Here is a 17,119-nt window from a genome sequence, read left to right on the forward strand (position 1 = left end):
AAATCAAATAATAAACATTTAGTATTTACTGTGTCAAGCACCATGCAAAGTGCAGGGGATAACAAAGAAAAAGTTAAAATGGCCCCTGCCCTCAAGAAACTTGCATTCTAATAGGGGAGACAACATGAGCATAAATACAGGATACATAAGAGTATATACAAGTCTATCTTAGAGGAGAAAGCATCAGTGGCTGGGGGGATGGAGGGAGAAGGTGGCATTCAAAGTGAGTCTTTTTTTTTTTTTGGTCTTTATTAATTTGTTCATTTACTTTGAGTTTACAAGATTCAGTTCCCCACAAATCAAAACAACTCTGAGGTACCACATCTCACCAGTCAGATTGGCTAAGATGACAAAACAGAAAATGACAATTGCTGGAGAGGATGTGGGCAAATTGGAACACTAATGCATTGCGGGTGGAGTTGTGAACTGATCCAGCCTTTCTGAAGAGCAATCTGGAATTATGCCCAAAGGGCTATAAATACTTTTATACCCTTTGATCCAGCAATACTACTCCTAGGGTTATGTCCCAAAGAGATCATAGAAATGGGAGAAAGACCCATATATACAAAAATGTTTATAGCAGCTCTTTTTGTGGTAGCAAAGAATTGGAAATTAAGGGGGTGCCCATCAATTGGGGAATGGCTGAACAAGTTGTGGTATATGCATGTTATGGAATACTATTGTGCTATAAGAAATGAGGAACAGATGGATTTCATATTTGCCTGGAGAGGCTTGTACAAACTGATGCTGAGTGAGAAGAGTAGAACCAGGAGAAATTTGTACACCATTACAGACACAACGTATGTGTGATGACCAACATTGATAGACTGGACTCTTCTCAGCAATACAGTGATATAAGTCAATCCCAAAATATTCATGATGGAGAGAAATATGTGCATCCAGAGAAAGAACTAGAAAGAACTAAGTTTATATCCAGGTGGAAGCAAAATACCTGATCTTTTTCCTTCTCTTATTTGGTTTTATGTCCTCTTTACCATTTTTCATTCCAGCTGGTACAATCTGTCCTTATAACCTGACTAATGTAAAATGTGAAAGTATTTACAGATCCTATCCTTGACTATATGCCGCCATGAGGGGGAGGGGAAGGAGGGGGACAAATGTGAAACTCAAGGAATTGTGGAATTGAATCCTGTAAGCTAAAAGGAAACAAACAAATTAATTTTAAAAATAAATAAATAAAAAGTAAAAAAAAAAAAGATTCAGTTCCCCAGTTCTTTGAGTTTCAAATTTTCTCCCCCTCCCTCTTCTTCCCCCCGCCTATGGTGGCATATAATCAGGTATAGGATCTGCAAATACTTTCACATCAGACATTGTTCAGGTTATAAAGAAGGATTGTATCAGATGCAATGAACAGTGGGAAAGAGGATACCAAACCAAACAAGAAAAAGGAAGAGAGCCGATAATTTGCTTCAATCTGCATTCAAACTCTGTTCTTTCTGGTTCTTTCTCTGAATGTAGACATCTCTCTCCATCATGAGATTTTTTGAGTTTACTTATGGCCCTGCATTTCTGAGAAGAGTCTGGTCTATCAAAGTTGGTCATCCCACATACATTGTGTCTGTAATTGTGTACAAATTTTTCCTGGTTCTGCTCTTCTCACTCAGCATTAGTTCATATAAGCCTCTCCGGGTAGATATGAAGTCCATCTGCTCTTCATTTCTTATGGCGCAATAGTATTCCATTACATTCATATACCATACCTTGTTTAGCCATTCCCCAATTGATGGGCATCCCCTTAATTTCCAGTTCTTTGCCACCACAAAAAGAGCTGCTATAAATATTTTTTGTATATATGGGTCTTCCTCCCACTTCTATGATCTCTTTGGGATACAATCCTAGAAGTGGTATTGCTGGGTCAAAGGATATGAAATTACTTATAGCCCTTTGAGCATAGTTCCAGGTTGCTCTCCAAAATGGTTGGATCAGTTCACGACTCCACCAGCAATGTATGTGTTCCAATTTTTGTCATCTTTCTATTTTGTTTCCTGTTTTGTCATCTTAGCCAATCTGACTGGTGAGATGTGGTACCTCAGAGTTGTTTTGATTTGCATTTCTCTAATCAATAGTGATTTAGAGCATTTTTTCATATTCTTACAGATATCTTTAATTTCTTCCTCTGAGAACTATCTGTTCATATCCTTTGACCATTTATCAATTAGGGAATGACTTGTATTCTTATAGATTTGACTCAATTCTCTGTATATTTTAGAAATGAGGCCTTTATCAGAGACATTGGTTGTGAAAATTCTTTCCCAATTTCCTACTTCTCTCTTAATCTTGTTTACATTGGCTTTGTTTGTACAGAAGCTTTTAGGTTTAATGCAATCGAAGTTATCCATTTTGCACTTTATGATGCTCTCTAATTCTTGTTTTGTCATGAAATCTTCCCCTCTCCATAAATCTGACAAGTAAACTATTCCTTGCTTTCCCTGATTGCCTACAGTATCATCCTTTATACCTAGATCAAGCACCCATTTAGACTAAATTTTGATATACAATGTTAGATGATGGTCTATGCCCAGTTTATGCCATACTATATTCCAGTTTTCCCAGCAGTTTTTGTCAAATAGTGAGTTTTTATCCCAAAAACCGGGGTCTTTTGGTTTATCACAGAGTATATTATTATAGTCTACTGCTGAGTCTCGTGTACCCAATCTATTCCATTGATCCACTGCTCTACTCTCAGCCAGTACCAAGTAGTTTTGATGACTGCTGCTTTATAATACAGATTAAAGTCTGGTATAGCTAGGCCACCTTCCCTAGCATTTCTTTTCATTAATACCATTGATATTCTGGACCTATTGTTCTTCCAAATGAATTTTGTTACTATTTTTTCTAGGTCTATAAAGTAATTTTTTGGTAAGTTGATTGGTATGGCATTAAATATGTAATTTATATCAGGTAAAATTGTCATTTTTATTATATTAGCTCGACTCAGCCATGAGCAATTGATGTTTTTCCAATTAGTTAGATCTGACTTTATTTGTGTGAAAAGTGTTTCCTAGTTGTGTTTATATGGGTCCTGGGTTTCTTTTGGCAGGTAGATTCCCAAATATTTTGTAATGTCTACAGTAACTTTAAATGGCATTTCTCTTTCTATCTCTTGCTGTTGGATTTCATTAGAAATATACAGGAATGCCAAAGATTTATGTGGATTTATTTTATATCCTGCAACTTTGCCAAATTTATTTATTGTCTCAAGTAGTTTTTTACTTGATTCTTTAGGATTCTCTAAGTATATAATCATGTCATCCACAAAGAGTGATAACTTGGTCCCTTCTTTGCCTAATTTGATTCCTTTGATTTCTTTTTCTTCTCTAATTGCTACTGCTAACATTTCTAGTACCAGATTGAATAGGAGGGGTGATAGTGGACACCCTTGTTTCACCCCTGATCTTATTGGAAATGCTTCTAGCTTCTCCCCATTACAAATAATACTTGCTGATGGCTTTAAATAGATGCTACTTATTATTTTAAGGAAGGTTCCATTTATTCCTAAACTTTCTAGTGTTTTTTCCCAAATAATGTTATTTATTTTTTAATTTTTCAAATGCTTTAACTTCTGATTTACAGCATTCATTTCCGACAGATTTTGAGTTGCAAATTTTCTCCCCATTTTCCCCTACTCACCACTCCAAAATAGCAGTCCCACAGTATATCTTCTCCTCCAATCTTCTCTCTCCCATATTTTCTCCGATACCCCTTTTGACTTTTCCAGTAGATCTCTTTGCCCCAGGGCCTGTATATCTTATTTCCTAATTACATGTAAAATAGTATTAATAATAGTATATATATTATATATATAATATATACCTGGGAAGATAAGTAGTTCAGTATAGGTTGTACATGTGTGGCTAATGCAAAGTAATAACATAGTAGATATATTGTAAAAGACTGACTATATTTCCCTCCCTCCTATCCCACCTCCCACTTGTTCTGTTCTCTACTTTGATCCTGTCTCTTTTCAAAAGTGGGTGCTTCCAACTTCCCTCCCCCCCAGCCTGCCCTCCCTTCCTTCATCACCCCTCTCAACCCTTTCCCCCCCTACTCTCCTGGAGGGAGAGATACCCTATTTAGGGTGTATTTCATTTCCTCCTCAAGCCAGATTCAATGGGAATAAGGTTGACCCATTCCCTTTTGCTTTCCTATTCTTCCCCTCCATTGTAACCATTTTTCCTTGCCTCTTCTATATGAGATAGTTCACCCCATTCTGTCTATCCCCATCTCTTCTCACTATATTCCTCTCTCACCTCTTAATTTCACCTTTTAAGTATCATCCCTTCCTGTTAAATTAGTCCTGTGCCTTCTATCTATGTATACCTGTAAACATATATTCCCATATGTATTCATATGCCAATATACCCTCACATATATCCTCACATATAGACACACATATATATTTCTATTCCCTTCAACTACTGAGAAAAGTTTCATAAGTTACAATTATTGTTTTCCCATATGGGAATGTTAATAGTTCAACTTTGATAAGTTCTTTATGATTTCTCTTCCCTGTTTACCTTCTCATGCTTCTCTTGCTTCTTGTATCTGAATGTCAGATTTTCTATTCAACTCTGGTTTTTTCATCAAGAATGCTTGAAAGTCCTCTATTCCACTGAATGACCATATTTAACATGATACTCAGTTTTGTTGGGTAGGTGACTCTTGGTTTTAATCCCAGCTCCTTTGCCTTCCAGAATATCATATTCCAAGCCCTTCGATCCCTCAGTGTAGAAGCTGCCAGATCCTGGGTTATCCTGATTATGTTTTCACAATATTCAAATTGTTTCTTCCTGGCTGCTTGTAATATTCTCTCCTTAATCTGGGAATTCCAGAACCTGGCTATAATATTCCCAGGAGTTTTCTTTTGGGGATCTTTTTCAGGAGGTGATAGGTGGATTCTTTTTTTTTTTTTTAAAGCAATTGGGGTTAAGTAACTTGCTCAAGGTTACACGGCCAGTTATTTCTGGGTGTGGTGCTGAGTATCTGAGCCTGGATTTGATCCAGGTCATCCCGACACTGGAGCCAGTGCTCTTACTCGCTGAGCCACCTGGCCGCCCGTAGGTGGATTCTTTCAACCTCTATTTTGCTCTCTGGTTCTAAGATCAGGGCAGTTTTCTTTGAGAACTTCCTGGAGGATGATTTCTAGGTTCTTACTTTGATCATGGCTTTCAGGTAGTCCAATAATTTTTAAATTATCTCTCCTGGATCTAGAGATATTTCACATTGCCTTCTATTCTTTCATTTGTTTGGATCTGTTTAACAGCATCTTGATTTCTCATAAAGTCATTAGCTTCCATTTGCTCCAATCTAATTCTGAAGCAATGATTCTCCTCATTGAGCTTTTGAGATTCTTTTTCCATCTGGCAAATTCGGCTTTTTAAGGCATTCTTCTCCTCATTGCCTTTTTGAGCCTCTTTTGCTATTTGAGTTAGTCTGTTTTTTAAGGTAGTATTTTCCTCAGTCAGGCTGTTGACTTTCATTTAGTGATTTTCTTGCATTGTTCTCATTTCTCTTCCCAATTTTTCCTCCACTTCTCTAACCACCATTGTCTGCAGTTTCCAGGTGGCCTTCCACCCTTAATCACTCATTGACCTCATTAACTCCTCCAGAAGGCCCTCCCCAAACTCCTCCTCTAGACCACCCCTAGATTCCTCCCATAACCTTCTGTATATAAGACCAGATCTTGTCTCCATGTTTGTGAGAGTGCCATAGTATAGTAAGAGCCCCATAGAATAGGGAGAACACCATAGAATGACCTAGCATAGATTTACTCAGTGTCCAATACAAGCAAACTTTTAATAAACTTTACTTTTCTTTGGCTGAGAGAAGACTTGAATAGAATTCATTCAGCAGCACCCAGCGTGTTAGTATTTTGAGGTCTCCAGAGCAACCCTAACCCTCTTTATGGGTAACCTCTTCAGATCTAAACATACAAAATAAGCATAGCAGCTCTTTTCATGGTAGCCAAAAACTCAGGGAAGAGTGGCTAACAAATCTGGCTAAACAGATTGTGAAATATAAATGTAATGCAATTATATTCCATTACTGGAGCTCAGAAGAGAAACTAGTATAATAGATCTTGTGTGTATCAGCTACAGAGAAATGATCATTGAACCCACAGGAGCTGATGAGATCACCAAGTGAGATAATATCAAGAGAAAAAAGAAGGCCCAGGATAGGGCCTTGGGGTTCACCTACAATTAGTAGGCATGACTTGGATGAAAAACCAACAGAGGAGACAGGTAAGAGAAGTCACAACAGAACTAGAGCCTTGAAAACCTGTACTGGAGAGTGTACCCAATGGAAAAGGGTGGTCAACAGGTCAAATGCTGCAGAGGGGTCAAGAAGGACTGAGAAAAGATCAATAGAGTCAACAGTTGAGAAATCATTGGTAACTTTGGAGAGCAGTTTCAACTGAATGATGGAAGGAACTTCAGAGGCCATTTAATTCAATCTCTTTCATTTTACAGATGAGGAAACTCAGGTCCAATGATTCACCTGAAGTCACATAGGTAGTATGCATGTGAGATTTGAACCCAGATATTCTAACCCCAAAGCCAAGGCTCTTTCCACTTTTTTAGGTTAAGCAAATAGACTAGTTTTTTTGTCTGAATTTATGTGTCTGCTGCTTATGCAAGGAAACAACATCAAACAGTCATCAAGATTTATTAAGCCCTTACTAAGTTAGGGGCACTTCAGTAAGCCCTGGAGATACAAAAAGAAGCAAATGACAATGTCTGCTCTCCGAACTTACAATCTAATGGGGTGCAACATACAGACAGCTATATACAGGATAAAGAGGAAATAATCAACAGAGTGAGGGCACTAGAATTAAGAGGGTTTAGGGAAAGCTTCCAGTAAAATGTGGGATCCCCTAGGTTTGGTGATATAGTTTGGCCAGTGAAAAACCTTGTTGTCTTCCTCCATTCATAAGAAGTAATATTCATGGGATGGCTGGGTGGCATAGTGAATAGAGCACCGGCCCTGAAGTCAGGAGGACCTGAGTTCAAATCCGACCTCAGACACTTAACACTTACTAACCATGTGACCTTGGGCAAGTCACTTAACCCAAATTGCCCTCCAAAAAGCAAAAAAAAAAAGAAGTAATATTCATGAAGCCCTCATTGCAACTGCTTGTATGTTGTGTGTTGACCCACTTCCCTTCCCTTCTCTGGATTCCTCTATTTCTATTCATTGTAGCACCATCAAGTCATTCCCTCCCAGGCTTCAGAGAAGCAAAACTCAGCTATCTAAATATCAGTTGAACGGGAAATTCCTTCTTCCTGGTTTTAAGTAGTCTGTGCCTTGGCAATGACTCCAAGAGGTATTCAGTATTCAGATTTTCTTCTCAAAAAAGGGAACTTTACCCAGTGAATGCTGAAGGACTTTGATATTTGTTGACTTTTGCTGCACCAGACAAATATGCAGGACTTATCTGTGTAGTGGGTTAGCCAATGTTACTTCCTTGGGCTCTTTTAAGATATTTTAGTTGATTTTCATTTCTCTGTTCTGTATTTGTGTTCTGGTATTTGAGTCTAAAATAACATTTTTTTAAAATTAATTCTTTAATGTATTAATTTGTTTGTTTCCTTTTAATTTAAAGGATTCAATTCCACAATTCCTTGAATTTCACATTCCTCCCCTCCCCCCCATGGCATCTTATAATCAAGTATAGGATCTGTAGATACTTTCACATTATACAATGGTCAGGTTATAAGGATGGATTGTACCAGCTGGGATGAAAAATGGTATAGAGGACATAAAATCAAATAAGAGAACAAAAAAGATCAGGTATTTTGCTTCCACCTGGATATAAATTTAGTTCTTTCTAGTTCTTTCTCTGGATGCACGTTTTTCTCCCATCATGCGTCTTTTGGGATTGACTTATATCCCTGCATTGTTGAGAAGAGTCCAGTCTGTCAAAGTTGGTCATCACACATATGTTGTGTCCATAATTGTGTACAAATTCCTCCTGGTTCTACTCTTCTCACTCAGCATCAGTTCTTTTAAGCCTCTCCAGGTAAATATGAAGACCGCCTGCTCCCCGTTTCTTATAGCACAATAATATTCCATAACATGCATATACCACAACTTGTTCAGCCATTCCCCAATTGATGGACACCCCCTTAATTTCCAATTCTTTGCCACAACAAAAAGAGCTGCTATAAACATTTTTGTACATATGGGTCTTTCTCCCATTTCTATGATCTCTTTGGGATATAACCCTAGGAGTGGTATTGCTGGATCAAAGGGTATGAAAGTATTTATAGCCCTTTGGGCATAGTTCCAGATTGCTCTCCAGAAAGGCTGGATCAGTTCACAGCTCCACCAACAATGCATTAGTGTTCCAGTTTGCCCACATCCTCTCCAGCATTTGTCATAAAATAACATTTTTTTAAAAAGATATTTTAGTTGAGTTCACCTTCCTAGACCACCTAGATCACCTGGCCAGCAGGCCAAAAATGCTTTGTTGGAAGACAATATGTTTATCAATCAGACACAGGCAAACAGCAAGAACTAGTGTTCTTCCTTCCTGTTTACAACACCTAGTACCAGTGTCTTGAACATAAGTGATGCTCAATGTATGTGTGATGGCTGAATAAATGAATCTGAGTTTAAAAGGACAAACTAGGGCAACTGAAAGAATCACTTCTCCCTCTAAAACATTTTGCCTCAGAGAACAGCAAAAGGGAGCCCCACCCCCTGCCAAACCCTAAGTTCTCTGGTGATTGAGTGAAGTTGCCAAAGGTCAACTGTGATGGAATCAAAAGGGGAATCTGTGGTGTTTTCAGTCCTCATCACCCCCTTCTCCTTTGGCTTTGGGATAGTTTGGCACAGAGATAAGTCTGATTTGTAGTCTCAGTCCCCTATTCTGAGTCATAGGATCACATATTTAAAGCTGGAAGGGGAAAGAAAAACAAAACAAGAATTTGTTAAGGACCTACTATGTACTAATCACTGTGCTAAGTGCTTTATGAATATTCTCCTTTGATCCTCACAACAACCGTAGGAGGTAGTTAATATTATGAACCCCATTTATAGTTGAGGAAACTGAGGCAGGCAGAAGTTAAGTGACTTGTCCAAAATCACAGTTAGAAAATATCTTAGGCTACATTTGAACTCAGATCTTCCTGACTCCAGGCTCAGCACTCTTTCTACTATGCCACCTAGCTGCCTCAGCAGAAAGGTATCTTATGGGGTAGCTATGTGGTGCAGTGAATAAAAAAAATAAAAATAACTTTGAAAGACTTAGGAACTCTGATCAACACAATGACCAGCCACAATTCCAGAAAAACGCCACCCACCTCCAGATAGAGAAATGATGGATTTAGAGTGCTGATGGAGGCATTAGCTTTCTTAGTGGGGGAAAGGGAAGGTAGGAAGGAGAGAATTCACATCTGAAAATAAAATAAAATTCAATCAAATCTGACTTCAGATGTTTATTATCTGTGTGTCCCTGGGCAAGTCACCTATCCTTTGTCTACCTTTTCTTGCCTGTAAAATGGGTATAATAACAGCACCTACCTCCCAGGGTTGTTGTGAGGATAAAATGAGATATTTGCATAGCACTTTGTAAGCCTTAAAGCACTATATGAATGCTAGCTATTATTTACTGATTTTTCAGTAACTCTCGGTGGTATGGAGATAGGTAGATAGATAGCAAGGCCCTTCTAGGATTAGAAATTAGAAAGACGGGGTCCCGGCTAGGTGGCACAGTGAATCAAGCACTGGCCCTGGAGTCAGGAGGACCTGAGTTCAAATCCGGCCTCAGACACTTAACACACACACACACTAACTAGCTGTGTGACCTTGGGCAAGTCACAACCCCAATTGCCCTCCAAAAAGCAAATAAAGTATTAGGGTTTAAAAAAAAAATTAGAAAGACAAGGACAGTAGAGGAGTGAACATAATCAACAATGGAGAACCAATGCCCCATATTCAAGTGAGGGACAGATTTGGCAAGAACTTGAGAGAAGAGTTCCTTCTTTTGACTTTTGGTTTAGAGAGAAGATAGTTTTGGTTCCAGACTCTCTTTAGGGAGAGGTCCCTGGAGGGAGTGAAAGACTTTGAGGAGAAGCTGACATGTAGAGAAGCTGGTGCCTAGAGAATTTTCCTGTTTCCAAAGTCTTATAGAAGAGTCATATGCAAATACCCAGGCTCACACCCTAGGTTACTCTGTTTGACCAAAATGAAAGTTTGCATTGCTCTTGGGCTCCATTCAGCAGGAAGAGATTATAGGTGAATCTGCTTCACAAAAGAGGCCCTCTGTATATTTCAGGAATGAAATCTTCCTATGTACTGTCCCAGGTACATTTTACCCTATACCAAATAGTGGGAGTTCCAGGGAATTTGCTAACCTCTAAGAATCTAGGATTTGATTCAATGATTTATAAGATGCCTTTATTTTTTTGGAGGGCAATTGAGGTTAAATGACTTGCCCAAGGTCACATGGCTAGTTTGTGTGTGTGTGTGTGTGTGTATTAGGTGTCTGAGGCCAGATTTGAACTCAGGTCCTCCTGACTCCAGGGCCAGCATTTTATCCACTATGCCACCTAGCTGCCATTCTGACTGGGTTAATTACAAATTTGGGCTTTCTAACTTCAGTTGAGCCACAACATATGTTTTCATCCATCTATTCATTCTATGTTTACCCTTATATTTATCTCCTATTGACTATACTACATTCCCACAACATAAATTCCAAGCCACAGGACATCATTTTCTGAAGGTATCTGCTCTATCCTAATAAAAACCTCTCTTTGTTCTGATGCTTCCTTAAGCTATCATTCTCTCTTCTCCCCTTAACTGCCAAACTTCTTAAAAAAAAAAAAGTGTGACCCACTCAGTGCACATTGAGTATTCAATAGGCTGGTATCCCAGGTACCATTTAAAATGCTAGTCTGCATGCAGACTATTCTGCTTTCTGTTAGCCTCCAGAAAAGCAGACTCTAACTTTAAAGGAAATTCCCTGTGTCCTTGAACATAAGATCCTCTCCAGTGGGTTTCTGTCAGCTTCCTGTTCCACCAAGAAAACCTTAAGTGATCTAGTTTCAATGTTGATCTAGGGACAATATGAAATATGACCCAGAATTACTGCAGAAGTCTATGATTTTTTCATTATTTCTGTTTTCTGAAATTCTCTCACTGCATACAACAGGAAATTTACTTTTTTATGATCACATGACTTATTGAACACAATACAGTGAAATTGAAAAGAAATTTCCAAGCCCTCACCTCCTGTGAAGCACTTCACCCAGTCCTTCCTTATCTCTTTCCATCTTTCAGATGCTCAGACTGCCTGCTTCCACATGTCATGGAGAGGGAAGGGGAAGAGAGAGGAAAGTACAAGTGCATAAGTGTGACCATGGCACCAGTTCTAGGCCTCAGAGTTTAGAAAAGCAAGAGTAGCTTGGGAAGAAGAAAAGGGAGGAAGGGAGGGAGGAAGAAAGGAAGTGCTAAGATCCTCACTTCAATCCTGGGAGGTATGTGTTAGGGGCTATTATTATTTGCATTTTATAGGTGAAGAACTATAAAGCAGGCAGAAGTGAAGTGACTTGTCCAGAGTCATACAACTAGTGTCTGAGACTGGATTTTAACTCAGGTCTTCCTGACTATGGGTCCAGCACTCTATTCACTGCACCAGCTAACTGCCTCATGGGGCATTCAAAGGGACATCAGTCTTCCTGCCCTCACTCATCCCACCCCAACCTCCACCTCTGTATTTCTTAATAGCAGATTGTCTCTGGAACTCTGGACCTCTCTTTTTTAGCTTCTTTTTTCAAATAAAATATTTTTCAGTGAACAAAATTCTATTTTCTTTCCCTGATCTTCCCCTCCCCATAAAAAACATGTATATTCATAAATAATACACAAAAAGTATATCTATAGCAAATATACTATGTAGGCAAGCAAGACAAATTCCTTCATTAGCCATGTCTAGTGTGTGTGTTTCTTATTCCATACCTTGGGACCATCATCTGTCAAGAGGTGGTTAGTGCATCCCTTATCCTCTATAATCACAGTTGACCATCGAACCAATCAGAATTCTTAGATCTTTCCAAGTTGTCTTTATAATGTTGTGATTGTGTAAATTGTTTTCCTGGTTCTGCTCACTTCACTCTGCATCAGTTCCCGCAAATCTTCCTAAGTTTCCCTGAAACCTTTTGAACTTCCTTTGGACCCAGTGCCCTGCTCCTGTTCTTGGTCAGATTCCTTTCACAGCTCTGGTTCTGTATTTATTTGACCTCAGAGCTCTGGTTAAAGGAATTAGCTCAGTTAGGGATTTATAGGAAATTGGAACTCAGGAAGCTTTATTATTACTACAAGAGCATTATTATTATGTTGCACAGCAATTGGGTGGCTCATTTATCCCCACCCATTTATCTCTGGTTCATCCCCACAGATACAAGAAATTCACCCAACTCCAAAGGAAGGAAGTCATGTCAAGGAAAGTACACATTCAACATTGGGATTCATGCAAGAAAATTTTGTACCCTAAGAATTAACTGGATGGAGAGCAGGTAATTGATGCCAAATGTGGGAAGGGATATTCCTAATCAGAGCCAGATGTGGTCATAGGGAAGTTATCTATCTAGTGGTCGTCTATCAATATCAGGCTTGGGTAGGGGAAATTTCTTTATTAGGACCAGAAATTGGGAGATGGTTTGAGGTTGGCTATCTGAGGCAACAGAAAAGGAGTAATTCATGGGCTGCTGCAGTTGGGTGGGAGTTTTAACTAATCAGAAGCTGCTAGCATTAACTGCCTGAGAGAGGGTTAAAAATAGATGGGTGGGAAAGCACCACAGTGTCTGTCATTACCCATATGCTCTGTGTGCATTAGGACCACTTAGCCCAAGTGGTTCTACATTTGGGGTCCTATTATTATTACATCAAACAGCATAAAAATTACAAGGATCACATCCTGGCACAGGTTCCAATCAATGCAAGCAGATGTTCTAGTCCCACCACTGATGAATTCTAACTATGTGGCCTTGGGCAAGTTACTTCACTTCTCTAATTTCCTGGTCTGAAAAATTAGGATAATAATATCCACATAGAGTGTGACCAGAAGTCTAAGCAATTTAATAAGATTAAAGGGCAAGGCTTTTTCCTTAGATGTTTAATTATACCTTCTTGATAAATACATATATCCCCATTGATACCTATTGTGTCTTAGAGTACAGACCTTGAGGAGGTGGGGAATATCCCTAGCCTGGATATTTGTTGATCCATTCATACATAATTAAGGATTGAAGATTGAGTTAGGGAACCTTGCAGTGACTTTTTTTTTTTAATTAGAGCTACTGTAGATCTAAATTTCATGCTGCCCTGTAAAGGGAACATTCAACTCTACCAGAAATCCAAAATCCAGAGAGAACTGACCATAGGCAAATACAGGTTCCTAGGGTGAGGGAGTCTGCTTATCCATGTAGCCCTTCCCAGGCAATCTCTTCAGCCTCCAAGATTGCAAACTTGGAGAGGCAATGAGGGAATCTCATGAGAATTCCTAGAAAACCACATGGCTTGAGCAAATAGTTCCCAAGAATCATATCTATTTAAAATGTAAGCTGCAACCTATTTTTTTCTTCACTTTGAAACTTCATTGATACTATTTTTATATCCAGCGTTTTATTGAAAAATGTAGAGAGAGGTGAGAGGCAGTAAAAGCAAACAAGGCCGATTCTCATAAGAATGGAGTCCATGAACACCTTTCCCCCTGAGCAGATGATGTCCTCTTCTCAAATTTCAGCTCCCTCGAGGATATCGTGGCTCTGACTCGAGTAAGACTCTTGGCACCAATATCTTGGCAGGACTGCTGGATGCCAGCAATCAAGCAGGGAACAAACTTGTGGATGGGCCCTTTGTGCTGCATGGCCCAGACACCCCTTGAGCCACTTTGATTTTGTCTGTTTCACTGAAGTAATGGTTCTGGCTGCTGAGGTTCCTGTCCACAGCATCAAGGGATCCCATCTCCCGGTGTTTCTTTAGCCGGATCCCATTGGAGACATACTCTTCTGGGGCCTCTGTGGTGGCTGCCAACGGTGCCAAAGTTCCATCACTGTGGACGTTTTGGATGCTGCCATCTGCAATGACTGGGACACCAAAGCGCAGTGCATATTCTGAGACCTTGTTTACAGCTGTTGCCTGAGGCTGCCCACGTGCCAGAACTTCCTGTGTGATGCAGATGGAGCCGCTGCCAACCCTCAGGGCATCTACTCCAGGATTAATGAGGTTTTTTGCCTTTGCAGCTGTCACCTCATTGTTATATTTCTCCTTGACGTACTTGATCACGTTAATTTGGAAAATGGATTTTCCTTGGGAAGAGTCCAGCACGACCACATCCACATTGGCTTGGGACAGCAAGTCAAGTCGATGCTTGTCATCCTCGTGGGTGCCAATGGCTGCCCCACACAAAAGCTGCTTCTTGGTGTCCTTGGATGCCGGGGACAGTCCCGATTCTTCTTCAGGTCCCTGCGGGCAATGATGGCCCCGAGCCCATCATTCTCTTTCACAATGGGTAGCTTCCCTTCCTTGCTCTGTAGCAGGATTTCATTGGCTTCTTTTAGTGTCACTCCTGCAGGAGCCACCACTAGATCCTCCGGCCTGGTCATGACCTCGCCCAGGAAATGGTCATGTTCTTCCTTCTTGAAAAAGTCGATGTCACGAGAGATGATGCCCACTAGGCGTTCTTGCCATTGTCCCTGGTGATTGGGATTCCACAGAAGCCATGCCTTGCCTTGGCTTCAAACACATCTCTGACTCGATCTTTGGGGCTCAGGACCACAGGGTCAGTGATGAAGCCCTGCTCATATTTCTTCACTTTGCGCACTTCATTGGCCTGGAATTCTGGGGTGTAGTTGTGATGGATAAAGCCAATACCCCCTGTCAGTGCCATGGCTATGACCATCCCAGCCTCGGTGACTGTGCCCACTGGGGACTAAACCAGTGGGGTCTTCAGGGTTATCTTTTTGGTAAGAGCTAAAGTTAGGTCTACTTGGTCTACTATATATAGTCTGGGAGGATGAGGAAGTCATTGTACTTGAGCCCACCTCCGAAAGTTGAAGAGTGGCTGAGCCGTGAGCCCACCATCAGGAACGTAACAAGTACAGCTGCAGCTGATGAGATAGTCTGCCATGGTGGGGATGGGTCGGGGAAGGGGAAGAAGGAAGAGATCAAGCTGGTGGGTTGGGTGCTTCTCCCGCAGAGTGTTGATACTATTTTCAAACTAGCTTCCTTTTTTTTTTTTTTTAAAGCAATCGGGGTTAAGTAACATAGTGTCTGAGCCTGGGATTCGATCCCCAGGTCATCCCGACACTGGAGCAGGTGATCTTACTTGCTGTGCTACCTGGCCGTCCCATAAACTAGCTTCTTTCTAATCAGTGAAATAACCTTCCTCTCAGAGCTGCAAAACAATAAATCTGTCACTCTCCTGGCAGAGTGATAAGAGATTTAAGTGTTATTTTCCTTGTAACTTTCAGTTTTTAAATTCTACTTAAAAAAAAATTCTACATCCCATTGTTCATTCCATTGGTTATAATCCTTCTTTACAATGTGACTAATGTTTAATGTGAAGGTATTTGTGGATCTTATATTTGACTGCATGCTGCCATGGGGGGGGGGGGGAGAGGGAGGGGGAGAAAAATTTGAAACTCAAGGGATCGTGGAACTGAATGTTGTAAACTAAAAGTAAATAAGCAAAATTTTTAAAATTCTATAGAGTTAAAACTCACTAGAAAACATTTCAGCATTTATAAAATCATTCAAGCCACATTTTAGAAATTTACAGTACAGAACTTGCATTTTAGTCATAAGTTCGGTTTCTAAATAGTTTACTGTCATAAACCTCTGTAAAGTGGGGAAAAGATCTCTGTCCCACTTGTCAGTGTTTGTCTGACTCCATGACTTAGTTGGAGTGGGGGGGGGGGGGGAGAAAAAGAGAGAGAGAGAGAGAGACTCTGAGAGAGATTGACTCATTCTTTCTGAAGGAAAAAAATTCCACTAACCAAGCCCCAAGAAAAAGTTACTTTGACTGACAAACATAGATAATATGACAAGATGACACAAAAATACTAAATAAAATTAGAGTGCACAAAGGAAAGTCCCTTATTTAGGTCAAATCTGGGAGATACACACACATACACACCTTTGTCCTAATTTTAGTCACCCCCAATTAACAACTGGGAAGATCCTGTTTTCAGGTCTCCCCAACCAACATGACACCTCCCCCTCCTGGCTTGAACCAGGAGTCCCCCTATGAAAGAAGAAATATTACCTCAAGAGTTCAGTTACCTTCCTGGTCCTCTTGCAAGAGCTCTTTGAAAAATAAAAATTCTCCAAGCATTCAATATTGCCTGAAGAGGTGTCCATCCCTTAGGTGGGTTTCCCAGTTTTCTGCTCCACCTATTGCCAGTCTGTCACACTTAAACACAGAAAGACAAACAAACATAGCTGTGGCTTCTCCAACAGTATGGGGGCTTACCTGGCTTGAAAGAGATTGGGGTCAGGAGGGTCCTTCATGGTTGTAGTCTTTCATGGAAAAAAGCCTCAGGGTGGTAAATTGCACCAGTGAGGTCTTAGAACTTTTCAATGGAGGATTATTTCAGGGACCACCCTCCACCCTCTTACATCCCTTCAAGATCACCAACTGTTGAATTGAAATTAAGGTCAACTTTGGCACAAAGTTCCAAACACATTCAGCTTACTGCTAAGTCTAGCAATTGCCAATAAAAGGGGTCTCGACTTCTCAGTCAGTCAAAAGACCTCGAGGTAATCTTCATATAGTTTTGGGAAATACAGGAGAACAAAGCATCAAACAATATGATTTGTTACAAAGTCTGAAGATGGAAAACAATGTGATTTGAAGGAAGTCTGGAAGGCTGGCCTAGCGACTGCCTCTCCTTCCATCCTGTTGCTATGGAAAGCTCATTGGTAGTGTCTACCTGCATAGATAACAGTCCAGACTTTCTAAGGACAGCCAACATTGCAGAGATAAGAGACTTCCCGGAAGCTACAGGTATCTTACAAGGCTTGTTAGGGAGATAACAGATCTCTATTAATTATACCTGGGAAGCCAGACAATGTTTTTTTTTTTTTTTGG

At 40.1% G+C, this 17,119-nt stretch overlaps 1 pseudogene; it reads right to left on the reverse strand.

Annotated features, from left to right (window-relative positions):
• Positions 1-13,650: 13,650 nt before the first annotated feature.
• LOC138158339 (inosine-5'-monophosphate dehydrogenase 2-like) lies at positions 13,651-15,611 on the reverse strand (annotated as a pseudogene).
• Positions 15,612-17,119: the final 1,508 nt, after the last annotated feature.

This window comes from Petaurus breviceps, unplaced genomic scaffold, assembly GCF_028583685.1.
Source record: "Petaurus breviceps papuanus isolate PSGF00001 unplaced genomic scaffold, PetGlider_PUasm1.0 174, whole genome shotgun sequence".
Lineage (NCBI taxonomy): Eukaryota > Metazoa > Chordata > Mammalia > Diprotodontia > Petauridae > Petaurus > Petaurus breviceps.